Raw genomic sequence first — 18036 nt, 5'->3', positions numbered from 1 at the left:
TGTTATAAAATTACTTGCATTAAAAATTAAAAAAAATTATACATTTTTACATATGATCTTGCTTGTTCTTATACTAAATATGCTATGTACTCATAACTTTCACTAACAGGTGGCAAAAAAAATTTTTTTTTATAATTTTTGTTTTATAGAGAAAACTAATTTTTGAAAATCCTAAATCAGATATAATATTAAGGAACACTTTTGTTTTCATAATTATTTGCTTATATATATATATATGCAAAGTTAGNTATATATATATTTATATATAAAGGATATTTGAGGAAATTCTGATAAATGTAGAACAGGCCTTTCCAAAATTTGTAGACTGTAAGAAATTCTAAGACTGTCCAGAAAGAAGAATTTCTATCCAGTGAGAGTTATCCAATATTTAAAATTATGCAAGTTCAGATATATTGGAAGAAATTTCTGTTGAAAGTAAAATTTTAATGCTTGGGGGTAATAAGAAAAAAAATTTCCTAAGTGAGTTACATTATATTTCTAAGTATTCAAATTCATATTAAAAATGGGGGTAGGGGAGCATTGAAGAAATTTTTATTATAAATAAAATTCTAACATTTGGGAACAAAAAATTCCTAGTAATGAAATACCTAATGTCAGTTATTCAATACTTCAAGAAATATGTTCAATTCCTTTTTTTAAGAGAGTCCCATTGTAAATGTGTATGCAGTGTTATAGTTATATAATTAGATTAATTTCTGATGGCTGAAAATGTTTTAAAAAATCAATGTTTAAATCAATGAAGTCTTGTTTAAGTGAAAAGTAATTTTTCTTTTAAATTAGTAACAATTAAGAAATAAGTTGAATGTCTGAAAATAAATCGCATGCTTCTACTGTCACTGATAAGTCTAGATTGATTCATATCATTTTACATTTTTTTTATGACAAAATTTCTATCAGATGAAAATTCTAAATTCAATGAAAAATTAATTGCCTCCAATTATAAAAGTTATGATTGACTAGCTCAATAGATAAGGAAAAAGCTAACTAAATAAACAACATCTAGGCCCATAGTCATTAAATAGTCTTGCCAGATATAGTTCCTATTACCATATAAAAGATGATGTAAATTTTCAAAAACAATATTACATTTCTTACCAAAATATTATTTGAATTTTAAAACATTCTTTAAGACACTTTTCCCTTTCGATTGTGGTTCTTTTAATTTTTTTATTTTTTATACCAGAATTTCAAAGAATGCTTTATTCTTTTACAATTCTTTTAGCTTGGAATATAAACAAGTAAAAATTTGAGCGATTTTCCTTTCAAAAGTAAATTTTTTGTGCCTATGAACTGTACAAGTGTTTAAAAGGCTTTAATGAAAACAAGATAATACATTAAATTAATGTTTTATTTTTTTCACTTTTATGATTAATCAGTTTTTTTAAGAGTTAAAATATTAGATTACATTGTTAGTTACATTAGTTATGTTAGAACAAAAAGGTTCACATTGTAAAATTACAAAGATTATAATCTTGAATATGTATTAATACATAAATATATTTTTATATTTTCTTTCTTGAATTTATCTAAAGTAAGAATGCTAATACTAATTTTAACTGAAATGTGATGGACTTATTATTTTATGTATTTTAAATGTTTTATTAATGTATATTGTTTATTGTTTTTATGGGTTATATTTCTCAGTTGTTGTCATTGCAAAAAAAGTAACATTAGTAAATAAAAATTAATTTATATATTCAATTGATGTATTTTTGTTTTTATTTAAAATATCAATATGTTTTCTGTTCAAAACAGTTCTATAAAATCCAATATTTAGTTTTTTGTAGTATTTCCCATACATTTATTACTGAAACACAAAATAAGTTTGAAAGAGTGCTCTTATATTTTAATGTCTATATAATTTTAACTTTTCAGATTCAATTCTCGGGTTTGCGCTGAAAATTCCCCAATGTCCAGTCTGTGGAAAAACATTTGCTTCTAAACAAAGAAGGGACACTCATATGGATATTCATTCTCAAGTGAGACGAGTTTATCCTTGTTCTGCCTGCAACAGAACATTCACTCGTAAAGATAATCTGCAGTTACATGCAAAAATATATCACTTAAATAGAAATCTTTATTCTTGATCAAACTTTTATATATCCTGCTTGCAACAGAACATTCACTCATAAAGATAATATGCAGTTACATGCGAAAATATCATTTAAATTGAAGTCTTATTCTTGATTGAACTTTTATGTGGGTTGATTCTTTATATGTTGATACTATTATTATATTTTAATGCAATCTTTATAAATTTCATATACTTCTGTAAAAAAAAAATTTTTTTTCGAGATAAGTTCATTGTCTTAAGATTTGGTTATTTATTTTCGTTTTTACAATATATTTTATGTTTAATACATTTATACTGGGACTCTGAAATTCATGTACAAAGTTGTTTTGATAGAAAACATAAAATTATAATTTTTATTTTATAACCAGCATTGAATAGCCAACCCAATTCTGAGTTTACGACTATCAATTTTGAACTCCGTTGCCTTGTAAATTTGAATCCAACCCAAAAGACAAAGAAACTCGTGTATCAAGCATTTTGATAAACTAGCCATTTTGGAAACCTTTTTATTAGAACTAACACTAATTTGTGTTACATTGGGGGAAAAACTAAGAAATCCTTCCACTATTAGCCCTACTGCTAGGAAATACTGACCCTTGATTACAAATTTGTGTTGTATGGAGAAGAAAACCACCCATATTTAGCCTGAGGGTAAAGAGATTTTAATCCGTGATCCGTCTACCACTGAGGATATTTTAGAATTAAAAATTTGGATTTTTATTGATTCATAACTTACATGGTATGGAGTTATGTATCATATCAATGAACCCTCAGTTTTACTAGCACATTCTTTAGTCAAACTTTTTAATGGCCTTTTTTATAAATGCGGTTGAATTTTGTAATTTCGTTCTCAGTTATAGGTGTTTTTTTGGCAAAAGCGTTTGACTTTAAAAAAAAAGACTCTTTAGCATTGAGTCACATGATCTGGAGGACTAAACTTGATCACTAAAACCAGTGAATGTCTCAAAATATTGCTCACCAATGAAAATGAGTTGTTTGATAGTCAGGGTTCATATGCACCGTGAAAAGTCAGGGAAAACGAGATGACAAAAAAGTCGGAGGGAAACCAAATTTTACCCCAAAACCTAGAGTTGTCATTTTTCACCCTATCAAATCTCTCACAACATGGTATTTCATGCTTTTATTTGATACTGTGAAAAATGTCAAAGAGTAATGAAATTAATCTTTTACTCTTTAGCATTTGTGGAGACAACAATTCCAATTGGTTATCTGTGATTTAAAAAACTCAAAACTTCTGTTTTTACGTTGAACGTAAGAACAATGTAATAAAAACAGTGATAGAGTGCAATGAATTTTATACATACATATATGGATGTTCCTATTATAATGATTTTATTTAACTAAATGCTTTTCTGATCATTAGTGAGAATTTTTTCAAATATTTATATTTGTGTGAGTAATATTCCACCCTATAATTTTATTATAATACTAGACTAATAAAATTGTTTCTTTATTTTGATTTACACCTATTTTGTTAAAATGGGTAAATCATCTTTATTTTTTGAAGATTTCAGCTCTCTTTTGAGAAACTAAGAAATTTTTTAAATTAGTACTTTTTTGAACAAATTTGACTTAAGTTTTTGTTTAAGAAATTATGTTTTGTTAAATATTGATTTTTAAACATTCATTCCTCTATAATAGATTTTATTTATTATTTTATATTACACTGTTAAAATTATGTTATGTTGTAATTTAAGGTTTTGCCAAAATAAATAAATTGTTTTTACCAAACTACTTCCTATCATTTTTTTATTATTAACTGTCACTGGTATTACAAATTAATGTAAACTATTTTGTATTAATTTACTATACATAGATAATTATATATTTTTTAAAGTAACTAGGCCTTTTTTCTTTTAAATATTTTGATAATTTAAAAAGCGTTTGTATCATATTATATGAGCAACTATAAAAATGTCTTTGCTGTATTCGTTATTATTATTACAGTTTTAGAAATTTTCTTTGGTAAGTTTACATGACATTGATTTTGTACATTGGTAATTGTCATATTTTGAATTAATTTAGGTACTTGAATATTTTTTTAAGAAATAATATATATTACTTGAGTAAATTATGGATGTAATTATCACATTTAATTATTGTAAGTATTATTCTTGTACTTAGACAAAATCATGTGCACACAAAATTTTAAAGTAATACAAAATTTAAATTCTAATACTATTTGTATTTTGTCACATGATACTTTTCTATGGGAAATTCTATTCCTTGGTGCTTTTACTGTAATTCTACTGCTGCTTTTTTCTTTTTCTTTTATGTTTAAGTCTGAAATTAGATTTTGTTATGTTTAATAAAAAATAATCATTATGGTTAAAAACTAAGTCTCATAAATTATCAATGCATTACTTTTTTTTATATAATAAAATAGTTTATTCAAGGTGGCTACAGAGTAGAGAAAAGTCAAGAAATTTTATAAATCTGCAAAAATCAGAAAAATATCAGGGAATTTAATTTAAATACTCAACAAGTCTAGGAAGATGAGTTAATTTGAATTTGGGGTTCAATAACGTTTTCAAAAATATTTTTTAGAAAGATAAAAAATTTAAGTGTTTTGTAAAAAAATTTGGGTGAATGAGAATAATGCGTAACTGTGAAATTAATAATAAAATATATGTGACCATTTACTGAAATTAGGGAATTTTCATAAAATCACTGGAAAAGTCAAGGAATTTTTTTTTCTGAGTGTTTGTGGTCACCTTAGTATTTCTCTGTAGGCTGTTTTTTTNTTTTTTTTTTTTTTTTTTTTTTTTTTTTTTTTTTTTTTTTTTTTTTTTGTTCAAATTTGTTATCTAATTGAAAAGGACTATAACATTGTCAAAATTATTTGCAAACAGTCTACAATAATAAAATACTGTGCCTCAAAACTTACAAATTTATAAAAAACTGCATCAAATAATTTGGATAAATCAAGTCTTTTGAATTATCATAATACTTGATTTATTTTTATCTTGGGGCAAGTTTTTAGATGTTGTGAGCACATAAAACTAAAATCTCATTTAGCAAAAGAAGTATAAGTTCATATAAGGTGTGAATTAATTTATATAGTTCCCTAAAAATAGCATATTTTCATAATAGGTTAAATTCTTTATTCTGAAATATGTTAATATTATTCTATATATTGTTCTTTTCATTACGATTGCAATTTTCACCTAGTAAAAAATAAAATTTTAAAAGATAACAAAATTATTTATTTTGTCCTAAAATTAAACTCAGCGGCGCGACAGCCCATGAGGGCCAAGGCCTACCGTGCCCATCTCAGTTTTCTTGACCTTGGGCTCTGGGGTGCACGAGCAGATGTTCCGGTCAGGTGGTCAGCCGAATGCGGAACCCCCAGTGTTTAGTTCCCAAGCATGCTTGGTACTCATTTATCGACCCACTGAGGGGATGAAAGGCTGAGTCGACCTTGCTCGGCACGAGGATCAAACCAGGGACCTGTGACACGACAGCGCGAAGTGTTTATTGTGTCCTAGTAGTTATTAAAATTCAACTAGTATGAATTCATGGCGACTCTTAAATGACATGTGAGGACATATGATAGGTATCTAGTATTAAAATTTAGCACCATATCTTAATAAATACCTTCTTCTTTGTTTGTCAATAAATAAATAAAAATGATGAATTTGACACTGATGATTGGTACGCTATTGCATTAATTGTGGACACAATTTTTATGTTTAATTTATTTTGCTATTTTGATTTAACTTATTACTTTTCTTTTATGAGTTATTTGAACTTTTTGTTTTCAATGCAATTCTTTGTTTAGTATTGCCATAATGAAAGAAACAAATTCAGCACTTTTCAGGGTTATTGATTGCCTTGACAAAATTTGTTTTGAAATCAAGTACTTTGCATAAACACAAAACTCAACACATGTAGTAATAATCTAAATGAGGTTTGTGGCAGAAGTGTTCAGTATTTTTTTGAAAATCTTTAAATTTATTTATTTATGAATATGCTGTAAGCATAGAACAATAATGTATAATACCTAGTCTTTGAATAGTGCAATTTTTAAAATGAAAAGTCATTTTCATAAACTCCTTTTCCAATGTTTTAATTCTTTTTTAAGCCATTTATTTTTAATTCTTTAAAATAACATGTTCTTCCAATAAGCTCTTTAATTGCAGTCATGCCTTGTATTGACTGCATGATTCTTTCTGATTTACTCATGTTGCCATGGTAACCAGTTTATTAAATTACTTAATTCATTGTAGCAAGTACAAAAGTTGAATTAATTTATACTTTACTCCATTGTTCATTAACCTACAAATGCTAAGTTGGTAGCAAAGTTGTACTGAAATCCAATGCACACTAATTTTTCATTGAATATCATGCACAAAATCTGTTTTGTAAAGCAGGAAAGCCACCAGCTTAATGTTAAGAAAGAACAGAGATTAATTATTGATGCTTAATGCTGAAGGAAAATATAAACAGGAACTTTACTTATTTTTCGTAAAGTTTTAACAGTTTCTATTCTTATGTATGTATAATTTATATTTGAATAATTTAGTTTACAAATTTCTTCATCATATATATAACTTTATTCTGTTTAAATGTTTCAAAAAAATGTCAATATACACAGTATTTTAACTTAAATTTTGTTATTTATGATGTTTATTTAATACATTATTTCCTGAGAATCATTTATTTCATTATTTAGATGTTTTTGATATGAGTGTTTCGAAAAATTGCTCATTTCATTCTAAAACTCGAGCCTTAAATATAGTAATTATTGAAAACATATTTTTTAAAGTTTTTTTTAAATATTATTTATTATTTTGCTCAATTATAAAAAAATAAAAAAAGTTTAGTTTCAATTAAATTAGTTTGTGTTAATGATATTATAATAAATTTTTCTGTATTGAGTGGTTACTTTGTATTAATGGAAAAAATTTAATATTGAAACTAAAATTTCTTAGATTTAAATTATGTATTGATTTATTCAGAATATATTTTGAAGAAAAAAATGTTAGGCTGTCTGAAGAAATGTTGAAAGTTTCCAAAAGGGACTTATAATTTAAAAGAAAATTAATGTTAAAATATTTCTTATAATTACATTAACTTAGCACTTAGGTGTTTGTATAACTTTAATTTTTATGAATATTATTAATTTGAAAAATTAGATGAATTTTAATAAATTTTCTCTTTTTTTTATATCTTAGTTTTGATTGAAAATTTTATAAAAATTAAAAAATTTTCTATCTAAAAAACTATTGGTTAAGAAAATTTTTTATGCAGTGTACATAACTTACTGAAAATGGTTTAATTGTTTAAATAATGCAAATGTTTAAAATATGTTTTGGAAAAATTCTTATTTCATTTTTTAAAAAAATCCTCATTTACTTTTTGTTGTGTAATTCATTTGTGTCTAAAAATTCTTTCCTTTTATTGATTTTTTCATGTTGACAACTACAGTATACATAACGTTTTTGCTGTTTTTTAAAGAATTATAAATGTTAGCAATGATGGCTGAGTGGTGGTGCTTTCTGCTTCTGTGCCACAGGTGCTGAGATCTATCCTTGGATCAGTTGTCTCAGGTCATCTCATTTTTGGATGCCTCTGTAGTGTGTACCAAAAATGAGTTCCAAGGATGCTTGTGGACTAGAAACGAGGCGTTCCGCCTTTGGCTGACCACCCAAATGGAACATCCACCTTTACTAAAGTAGAGAAAACTGAGATGGGCACAGTATGTCTTGGCTCTTCATTGCTGTTGTGCCACTNTTTTTTTTTTTTTTTTTTTTTTTTTTTTAATGTTAGCAATGATTAAATACATTACTAATTGTCAGAAAAACAAAGATGGGCACTGTAGGGTTTGGCCCTTCATGTGCTGTTGTGCCATTGAGATTTTTTTTTTTAATGTTAGCAATGATTACTAATGATTAATATGCCATTACTAATTGTAATAAGAAATTGACACTTATAAACTTGATATATTTACTGTTCGCTTTTTGAAGACTAGTTCTGGCATTTTTAAACTTTGACTTAGTTACTTTCCTACAAAAATAAATCTTAATGTTATTCAAAGAAAAAAATAGTCTATGGAGTTGTAATAACTAAGCAGGTGGCAACAAAAATATTCACTATTTAGGGAATTTTGTCTGAGATTCAACAAATTTTAGAAATTCTCCAATTTGCTAAATGTGTTTCAAATGGAGCTAAAACTCCTTTTTGATTTAAGCAACAAGAAAGATCTGCTGTGTGTCTTAGACTCCTGTAGAACATGTCCTTCACCTTGTTGCCAGTTCAATACTTAGATTATTTAAAAATCGTCTGCATTCATGGAGTTCAGTCGTAGAAGTTTTGGTCATCCTCTGTGTTCTGATACCAATTGGTTTGTGTTTAAATATTTTATGTGCCCTGTTTTATTTAAATAACAAATGTGTCACATCTCGTGCTGTTTAACCCTATAAATTTTATCACATCAATGTTTTTGTAAATTTCTATATTTGTCCAGCAATTATCATTCTATTTAGTTTTATAGATTTATCAGATCAATGTTCTTATAAATTTTGTGAATTTATATATTTGTTTCACTTTTGACTACTCCAAAATGGTTTCTTTGGCAAAGTCCTTGTTTCGAATGCATAGATCAGGAATAGATAGTTTTGTATAATAGTTATGTTGCATCTCTTTTTATGTATGTTGATATGTGCTGTTGATCTAACGCCATTTAAACATCTGTTTCTGGATATAATTCGTTTTCTAACTTCATTTTTCATGTTAACTAAGCTCATTACCAAAGCTAAATCAACAAAAAAGTACCAATTTAATCTCAAAAACATAAAAAAATTTGATAATGACTAATTAATTTTCGTTTGACAAAAACTGTCACCAGGTGGTTGTTTCTTTCACTCTAGTCAAAGTCGAACATTCTTTTCACAAATTGTATAAGATTTTATTGGTTTAATTATGGGCTGTTTAACATTAAAATTTTGTTTGACTGATTTGGTTCATTAGGAATCCCCCTCCCACGAACATAAGCTTATGGCATTCGTAACCTTAAGGAGTTACTTTTAAATTAAAAAACTGTCTATGAATGACAATGTGCTTCTCTGGTTAGAATCATTCAGCATTTCTCCTTCAGTCTTTTGGTGCATTATAAATTGTTAATTATATTGAATGGGTGTGCTATTAGTATGATGCTTTAATTTTGCAGGTTCTTCTAAGAAAACTTCTACAAAACTCTTTCAATGTGAAATATGTGGCAGATGCTTCTCTTCTAATCAGAGAAAGAAAACACATATGGAAACACATTTGGATGTAAGAAATCTGTTCACTTGTTCTCTATGTGGGAAGACATTTACTCGCAAAGACACTCTGCAATTACACATGAAGATCGTTCATAGGGTTGTTCCTATAACATTCTAATACTTGAACTAAGCACATACAGTTATTTGTTTCTTCAATTCTAATTATGTCACATTGTTAAAATGTCTGAATCATTGAAAATAATCATAATTTGATTTCTCATTACATTTTTAAAAGGTATCAAAACATATGTGAAAGTGTATATATCTGTTTTTCAACGTGTTCATTTTTGTTATTTCACTATTAAATATGTTTATTTATGCTCTTGATTAATTTTTAACAGTTGAACTGATATAAGGAGAATCTTCCTTAAATCTGCAATTATCTCCTCTTTTCCTTTTCTAGTTTTCTAATTTTTATTTCATCTAATCCTAATTTTTTGTTACTACTTTTCAAAGATGTGGGAAAATTTGGGAAAAAAATTTGTTTTTAGGAAGAAAAAAAAGGGGGAAAGACATATTTGTCATATATTCTTATTCAATTAAGAAAGTACAGGAGTACATGTAATCAACATTATGAGCTGTATTTCCTAACTGTATGTTTTTTGATATATTTAATTTATGACTTTAAAACTATACTATTTCAGCTTATGATTTATTTATTTTTTAAGTTACAAGGGTTGGACGAAATAATGGAAACACTTCTATACTAACACGTTTTTTGAGCTTTCCCCAGAAATACTCAAGAGAATCATTTTACAAATTTAGAATTGTTTAGGTTATGGGATTTCTCATACTTATCAATGAAGTTTAGAGGGACAGGCAATAAATTACAATTTCAAAATTGTGTTATGGAACACCCTATGCCTGCCAAAAAATATAGCGAGACGTTAGTGACAATTATTTTGGTTATTATATGTTAATTACACAAAATTTTATAAACCTAGCTTAAACATTTATGGATATATAGCCTTTTTTTATAAAAAAACTCACTTTTTTTTGTCTTACATTTTTTTTTCTACTATAACTTTAAAAATATTCAATAAAATTAAACAAAATTGTTGGACTAAATTAAAATTAATTACAAAATTTGTGAAAATTTATTCGAAACTGCGCAAGTTCCTTTTAATCAAAATTGTGTGTTCATAATTTTAAATTTGTTTTTTACAGAATCATATTTGACAACTAATTAAAAAAAGTTTGATTTGAATATCTTAAAAAGTTTGAAGTCATTTTCTAAGTAGTTTTGTACTTTTTAAAAGAAAACTCAAAATGATAAGGGGTTTTCAACAAATTTCATTTTGTACAATTAAATGTGATTTATTGAAAATCTCCCTGCCATTGTTTTATATCTTTTCTTTCCTCATACAAACATATTTCAGTGTATGAGCGTTTATTATAAGGTATTATCATTTATTATTTAATTTTGCCGTATGATACAAAATAATATTTGCAAAAAACCCCTTATCATTTTGAGTTTGTTTTAAGAAGTAAAAAAAAACTACTTAGAAAATTGCTTAAAACTTTTTAAATTTTTAAGCTATTCAAATCTAAGTTTTTTTCATTAGATACCATTCTCTACAAAATTATGAAAAAAGAAAGCTACATTTTTTCTTCCAAGCGCAGTATAAAAGAATTACTTTCATTACTTATATATTGCACAGTTTTCAAGGAATTTTTTTCAAATTTTAACACAAAATTTTTTTAATACATTTTTAATTTCTTTAAATAGTTTTTTTTAAAATTTTATTGAATACTTTTATTGTTATAGCAGAAAAACATAGGACAAAAATAAGTTTTTTATAAAAATGTCCATATCTCCTTTAATATTTATGCTAAGCTTACAAAATGTTGTGCAATGATTGCATATGATCAAAATAGTTGTTGCAAGTTACAAATGTATAGCTAAATTTTTTGGCACAGGGTGTTGAGAAATACTATTATCCTTTTGTTATTTATTCTCAGTCCCTCAAGCCTCAAAAAGCTATTAACTTCATTGATAAGTGTGAGAAATCGTATGATCTAAACAATTCTGAAGTTATAAAATTATTCTTTTTAATTATTTCTTGAAAAATGTATCCGTGTAGAAGTGTTTCTATAATTTTGTCCACCACCTGTAACTCTGTTAAAATGGGAACTCAATATTGATCAGGAAGGATAATGTAACTTTATGCCGAACATTTTCGTATTATTTATTTTTTATTTGCAATTATTTTTTACTGTACCTAAAATAGTGTACTTTATAGCAATAGAACTCCAACAGGAGTTTTCTATGCTTTGTTTGTGCTATGGTCCATATAAAGTTGTACTTGTTGTTAAAAAGCATCAAGTAGTTTTTATTCTCTTGTCTTAAAGACTGTAATGATATTGTCTCTCACTTGTTACTTTAAAAAAAATTATTATAATACATTTTGTTTTATAATAAATGACAAATTGTTAACTCGAATAAACATTTTAAACCAAAAATATGTCATGACATGATTGACTCATTATTTTAGATATTTTGTTCCATTATTTTTCTCCGGTTACATTAAATGTTACCTGCTCTTTTAAAAACACTCGTCTTTGCAATCTTTATCAAAAGCTTTTTTTTCTTGTTATAATTTTTAATGTACTGATCATTTTTTTTATTTAATTATGATTTTAAGTAGTAAGAATTAGTTCATTCCCTAATTTTTAAGGATTGTACTATATTAATAGATTTTTATTTTTCATTGGTGTTGCAACTTAAACTATATTTGTTTTGTTATAGTTTCAAAAATTCTTTCAACTTTGCAGGTTCCATTAGAGCATTTTCCATAAAACAGTTTCAATGTGAAATATGTGGTAAATTTTTCTGTTCTAATCAGAGAAGAAAAACGCACATGGAAACACACTTAGATGTAAGAAAACTATTCACATGCTCTCTGTGCAGCAAAACATTTACACGCAAAGACAGTATGGGTGTGCACATGAAGCTTGTTCATAGAGTTATTGCTTATAACTGAACACATCTTTATCTTTCTTTCTTTTTTAACATTTAAATTTGTATGGTTTTTATAAAATAAGATTTTAAAAATTAGTAATTTGAGCTTTAGACTCTTTTGTGTTTTTTTGTAAAATTTAAGTTCTTTTTTTTATGTACGCAAGACTTATAATGATTTTTTTTCATGCACCAATTCTTTGTTTATGTGAAACAAGTTAAATATTAAACTTTTATGGTAATATTGTTTGTTTTTTATTACAACATTTGGTTGCTTTAATATGTTATTTTTGAAAAATAAGTTTTAAATATTTTTTTTTAAGTTACTATTTTTATTGCTGTGAATATTAAGTAAACTGTGTCCTCTAAAAAATATGTTACTATTTATTTCATTCTTTTTTTAGAAGAATGGGTAAATATGTATTTTATGTTTTCTTTTTTCTCTTATTTTTGAAAACATCCTCTGCAATGTTTATTTGCATTAAAAATTATTGCTGTTACACTAGAAGTTCATGTAAAGGAAATATATTTTATTTTTAAGTATTGTTTTACGAAACATGAAACTAGAAAAAAAATTAAAGCAGTTCTAATATATTATTTTTTGTGCATGGTTAAAATTTACAAAAAAATTATTAATTTCCCTAAAGAAAAACTATGATATAATATTTGTTGCTAATTTTTAAACATAAATAATGTAATTTTGAACTGTGTGATAATTTGAAATTTTTTATAAGTAATTTTAACAATATTTTTGTATTTTCTGATAATCAAATAAAATATTTTTCAATTATTTGAAATTATATTTAAAAAATGTTGTGAACAGTAAAATAAAAATATGTATTTATTATAAAACTAAGGCAAACAACGTTAAAGAGCACAAAAATATTTATAAAATACAGACAGCTGTTTCGGATGCTCAAAGGGCAACCTTCATCAGTGCAACAGAAAGATCATCAGTGCAACTCTTCCTGTTGTACTAATGAAGGTTGCCCTTTGAGCATCCGAAACAGCTGTCTGTATTTTATAAATATTTTTGTGCTCTTTAACGTTGTTTGGCTTAGTTTTATATTTTAGCATTAATGTGGCTCACTTGTGTATTTATTATATTTAATTTTGTAATTTTTAAAGCAACCGTTAGTTTCTCTTATTGTATAACATTAAAATAGCTTTTAACAAAAAGCTATTTCTACCTTAAAATTATAAAGAAAAGGGGAAAAAGCAAACTCATGACGTATTTAGTGTATTTTAAAAAAATCAAAATTTTATATATATATATATATTTTTTTTAGTTCAGGTCAATATTAATATATTTAAACCTGTAAAATTTATTGTATTTCTTTATAATGATATAAAAAATTTTAACATTATATTTAACATGCACTGGTGTCATGTTCAACTGAATTTTAAAGTTGCATATTTTAAATGTTACTTCCTAATTTTACTCATAGGTGAGGTTTACCAATCTGAATGGAAAATTTCTCCAAAGCAATTTTCATGTGAAATATGTAACAAAAGTTTTACTACAAAACGAAGATTCCAGCAGCACATGGAAAGCCACTCTGAGAAACGCAGTATCTTTTCTTGTCCTATTTGTTTTAAATCGTTTACTCGCAAGGACAACTTAAAAAACCACATGAAATTAAGCCACTGAAGGGCTGTCATGCAAAGTTATATCACTGTTTAGTACAGTACAGAACCCGTTATCCGGAAATCAGAAAACCGAAAAACCGGAACGGAATTCGATAAATTTTTTCGCAATTTTTAAAAATTTTTTTTTTTTCCTCTTAAAATTTCAGGATTTTTCTTTCTTTTATGAAAGATGTTTACCTTACCATCATTTTAGAAATAATTATTAGTGTATTACCTACTTTATCATTTTTTCTTTTTAAGATTATTTCCAAATATTAGTTTTTTTGTAGCTGGGTTCAACAATAAAAAAACGGCTTTTTGTAACAGTTTTGTAGCGATTCAGAAAACCGGAAAAATCAGTTATCCGGAATAGCGATGGTCCCGATCGTTCCGGATAATCGGTTCCCTACTGTATCTCAAATCAATATGTATAAAATAAGTCTTCTAATGTTAAAGGAATTTCCAATCTTTTTTTTTTATTTTTTATTATTTTTTTTTTTAGTCAATTCTGAACCAGTGACTAGTTCAACTTAGTAACTTTCAAGGAGTTATTTTAAAGATAATAACTATAAATTTTTATGTGAAATTAAGTGCTTATTTTTAAATCCAGTACATAATCAGAAGGGTTTTTTTTAGAAAAAGTTTGACTCCATTAACAAAAGTTTTATTTCAAAGACAATTCCTTCAACAAAACAAAACTCTGCTAATAATCATAATTTGAAAATAAAAAACTTCTTGAAAGATATGTTATTTGTATTTCTTTCCCCAACTAACAAAACTTTATTTTTGCTTATTCGTAAAATTCTAAATAGCTTTTTCACTAATGCGGACCTTTCACAAAAAGTTAAAACCAACCACTAATCTTTGAATTTTTTTTAAAAAAATCAAAAAAAATTTTTTTTTTAAACTTGACAAAATATTAGATTTTTCCAGACTTCATAAAATGGATTTCAAGCGATAAAATGAAACTAATTAACTTCCAATGTTAAAGCAGAAATGGACAACTAGTCATCTTATAATTTTGTTAAAAGATGACTAAGCTTACAGACAAAATGCAGAATTTACCTTAATATTTTAACTTCCTCTGAAATCTAAACAAATGCCGGTTTTGAATTGTGGTTGTTACTCTATTAACAAGACTTGTTACATAACAGAACTGCTTTGAATAACAAAACTTCAAATATTTACAATGGAAAAAAAGAACAGCTATGAGGCTTCACCCCTTCCTGTCGTCTTTTCTGAATCATTTTTAGTTAAGGCTCAAAACTAATGATCTGATCAGCTGGATAATTTTCAAGGATATTTTTTTTTAAACTGACTAATCTAATTTTTATTTCTAATTTTGAAGAAAAAAACAGTAACCAGTGGATAAACAAATGGTGAGGTTGAATTTTTATCTATAAATCCTTTATTTTTCCTTCTTATTTTTCTACATGTTTTACAGGAAAATTCTCTTTGTGTAAGTTTTGTTCACTACCTATATGTTAAAAAAAACTCTTAAGTTGTCTTATTAGGAAAATCTGCCTTTATATTTTTTAAATAAGAAATATAGTAAAATATAACTAGTCTAGTACTATATTTAGTATGTATAAACAAGTTATTAAATATTTCATCCAAGAAGATTTGAAGTTTATTACAAAAGAATAATTTGTTAACTATACAAATGTCTCTGTATTATTTTGTTCGAAAATAATATCTTAAAAGTGAGAGTTAAACTGTTATAACAGTGGTTACTTTTATTAAAAAAAAATTTCAACTTTATTCTTTAAGGATCTTAACTATTTGGAATTGTTTTCAATTTTAAACTTTTGTTGCCCGATAAATTCAGTAGAAAATATACTTTTTGAATTAGAAGTTGTTCATTTCCTTCATAATTAATATTTTAAAGTAAGAAAATAACAAAAATTTTTGAAAAAATAATAAGTATAAATTTGAAAAATAACTTCCAACATATTTTTTTCATAGAAAACACAAATGCGAAATTTTCATATACTTTAACATTAGAAGACAATGGCTTTAACTTTACATTTTTTGTATTTGTGTTAAATATTTATTCAGGTCTCTGAGAGAACTTGCTATTTTGTTAAAATGTTTTGTTTTTTTTCTCTTCTACTGCAATATTAATTTAATATAATTCTCTATTCTCCTATCTTTCTATTATTTAAAATATTTTCCTATTTGATATATTTTCCCCTTAATTTAATATATTTCCTCAATATAATTTTTTTCTTATGATTATTTTCTATAATGAAGTTTTATTTTGAAATGAAACTGTGTTTTAATAATTGATCTAGTTATATGTGTTTCCCGATTTTATTTTAACTTAAGGTAATTGCTTTAATTTTTTTTTTTTAATGTATAAGAAACGTTTGACAAAATTGCAGTTAATTATAAGATATAATTTAATTTTATTGAAAAAAATTTTTTTTGAATATTTTTGTTTTGTTTTTGTAAGTGGTGTTCTTTACAATTTCATAATAGTTACATCTTAATTCCTTTAAAAAAATTTGTTATTTTTAGTTCAGTTTTTTAAAAAAAAGATCATTCTTTTGTAAGCTATCATTTTTGTGTTACAATCTCGAATTTTCAAAACCCTGCTGTAAATGATTTTTACAATAATAAACAGTGTTAGTATAATTCCGGTGTGTAATTTTTGTAAGTTTTATGTTTTTATTTCATTTTACTGATTTTTAATGTTTCAAATCTATTAAATTTTCATTTCAGATGCATTATAATTTAACCTGAACTATACAGCCTTCTTATAAAAAAAAAAATTACTATATTCCTTGTTGAATTTTCTAAAAAGGCGTAAAAATTGTCGAAAAACTTTCTTTTTTTTTTATAGAATTTGATTACTAGCTGCATGATATGTAAAATTCAGATATTTTTATTATGAGATTATTATCGTAAGTATTTGTTGTAATTATTAATGATAAATTAGAATTATCCCGCTGGTGGCGCTGAAACGTTGTGTGCGTCACCAGACGCCTGAATGCTGTATCTATTCAACATCTCTCGTTTTTTGTGTCCGTGCTGTCTATGTTCATAATAAAATCTATTCCAAAGAAACCGGCTCAAGGTAAGCCTATTTATTTCAAACTTATTTAAAATTAGTTGATAATTGAAATATGAGATTTGTAAAGTAATATTTTACAGTATTTCCTTGGTTGCGGACATTATTTTGTACTGGATTTGGCTTTTGTACTATTTCATTCTATAGCCAACCTAGTCACCATAGCAACTATGATGAAAATGTGCCATCTAAAACGTTTTCTTTTTTTTTGTGTCTTTTTTTTAAGACAGTTTTACTTTGGTCACCTTGCATATTACATTATTTTACTTGTACTAGTGACAATCTCCTTAGAAGCTCCCTATTTATTTGGCAATCATATTTTACATTTTGAAATTAATAAATACTGTTAAGGGGCCGTTCAAAAAGTACGTACACAAAAATGGAGAAATTTTAAACCCCTCCCCCCTTCGTACATTACCGTACATAAGGTCTTACTCCCCCCATTAGAGTACGTACATTTTATTAGTCTACCCCCCTTTTTAATAAAAATTAAAATAATTATGTTTTAAATAAAATTAAATATTTACTTAAGGAGTGTGTAGGATGATGTCAAATTTAAATTTGGGGTATGTTTATAAAGTACGTACTTTGTATAAGACCTCCCCCCCTCCCCATCGTACAAAACCGTCCATAATAGCAAATCCCCTCCCCCCCTTCGGGATGTACGTACTTTTTGAACGGCCCCTAAGTGTCCCTTTAGAACGAGGTTACCGATGGAGAAATATATCAACTATATTTCTTTAAACTAATTTTCTTAAGCTAGATAATTATGTATTATCTCGATAGTTTGAGTTTCCCATTAACGGGAGCTAGTGAAAAAAAAATAATCAGTGTAGCTCCCAAATAGTTGCTCCCCCTTCCCGCACACACAATGCATAGAACGATTAATACGGCTGGTTTGACTGAGACTGAATGTTGAAAAATGAAATTACAGTTAGAGATCACGTCATTGATGAAGACCATTCCAAATTCACCCTGATAAAAGAAATTTCTG

At 26.1% G+C, this 18036-nt stretch overlaps 1 long non-coding RNA gene across 1 annotated transcript; it reads left to right on the top strand.

The window, feature by feature from the left end:
- Positions 1–264: 264 nt before the first annotated feature.
- Positions 265–16606, top strand: LOC139424924 (uncharacterized). Its single transcript, XR_011636038.1, has 2 exons — positions 265–12260; positions 13789–16606. It is a non-coding gene; the product is annotated as an uncharacterized lncRNA (long non-coding RNA).
- Positions 16607–18036: the final 1430 nt, after the last annotated feature.

The sequence above is a fragment of the Parasteatoda tepidariorum genome, chromosome 2 (genome assembly GCF_043381705.1).
Source record: "Parasteatoda tepidariorum isolate YZ-2023 chromosome 2, CAS_Ptep_4.0, whole genome shotgun sequence".
Lineage (NCBI taxonomy): Eukaryota > Metazoa > Arthropoda > Arachnida > Araneae > Theridiidae > Parasteatoda > Parasteatoda tepidariorum.
The sequence above is the reverse complement of the archived record's forward strand: the minus strand, read 5'-3'. Positions and strand labels throughout refer to the sequence as shown.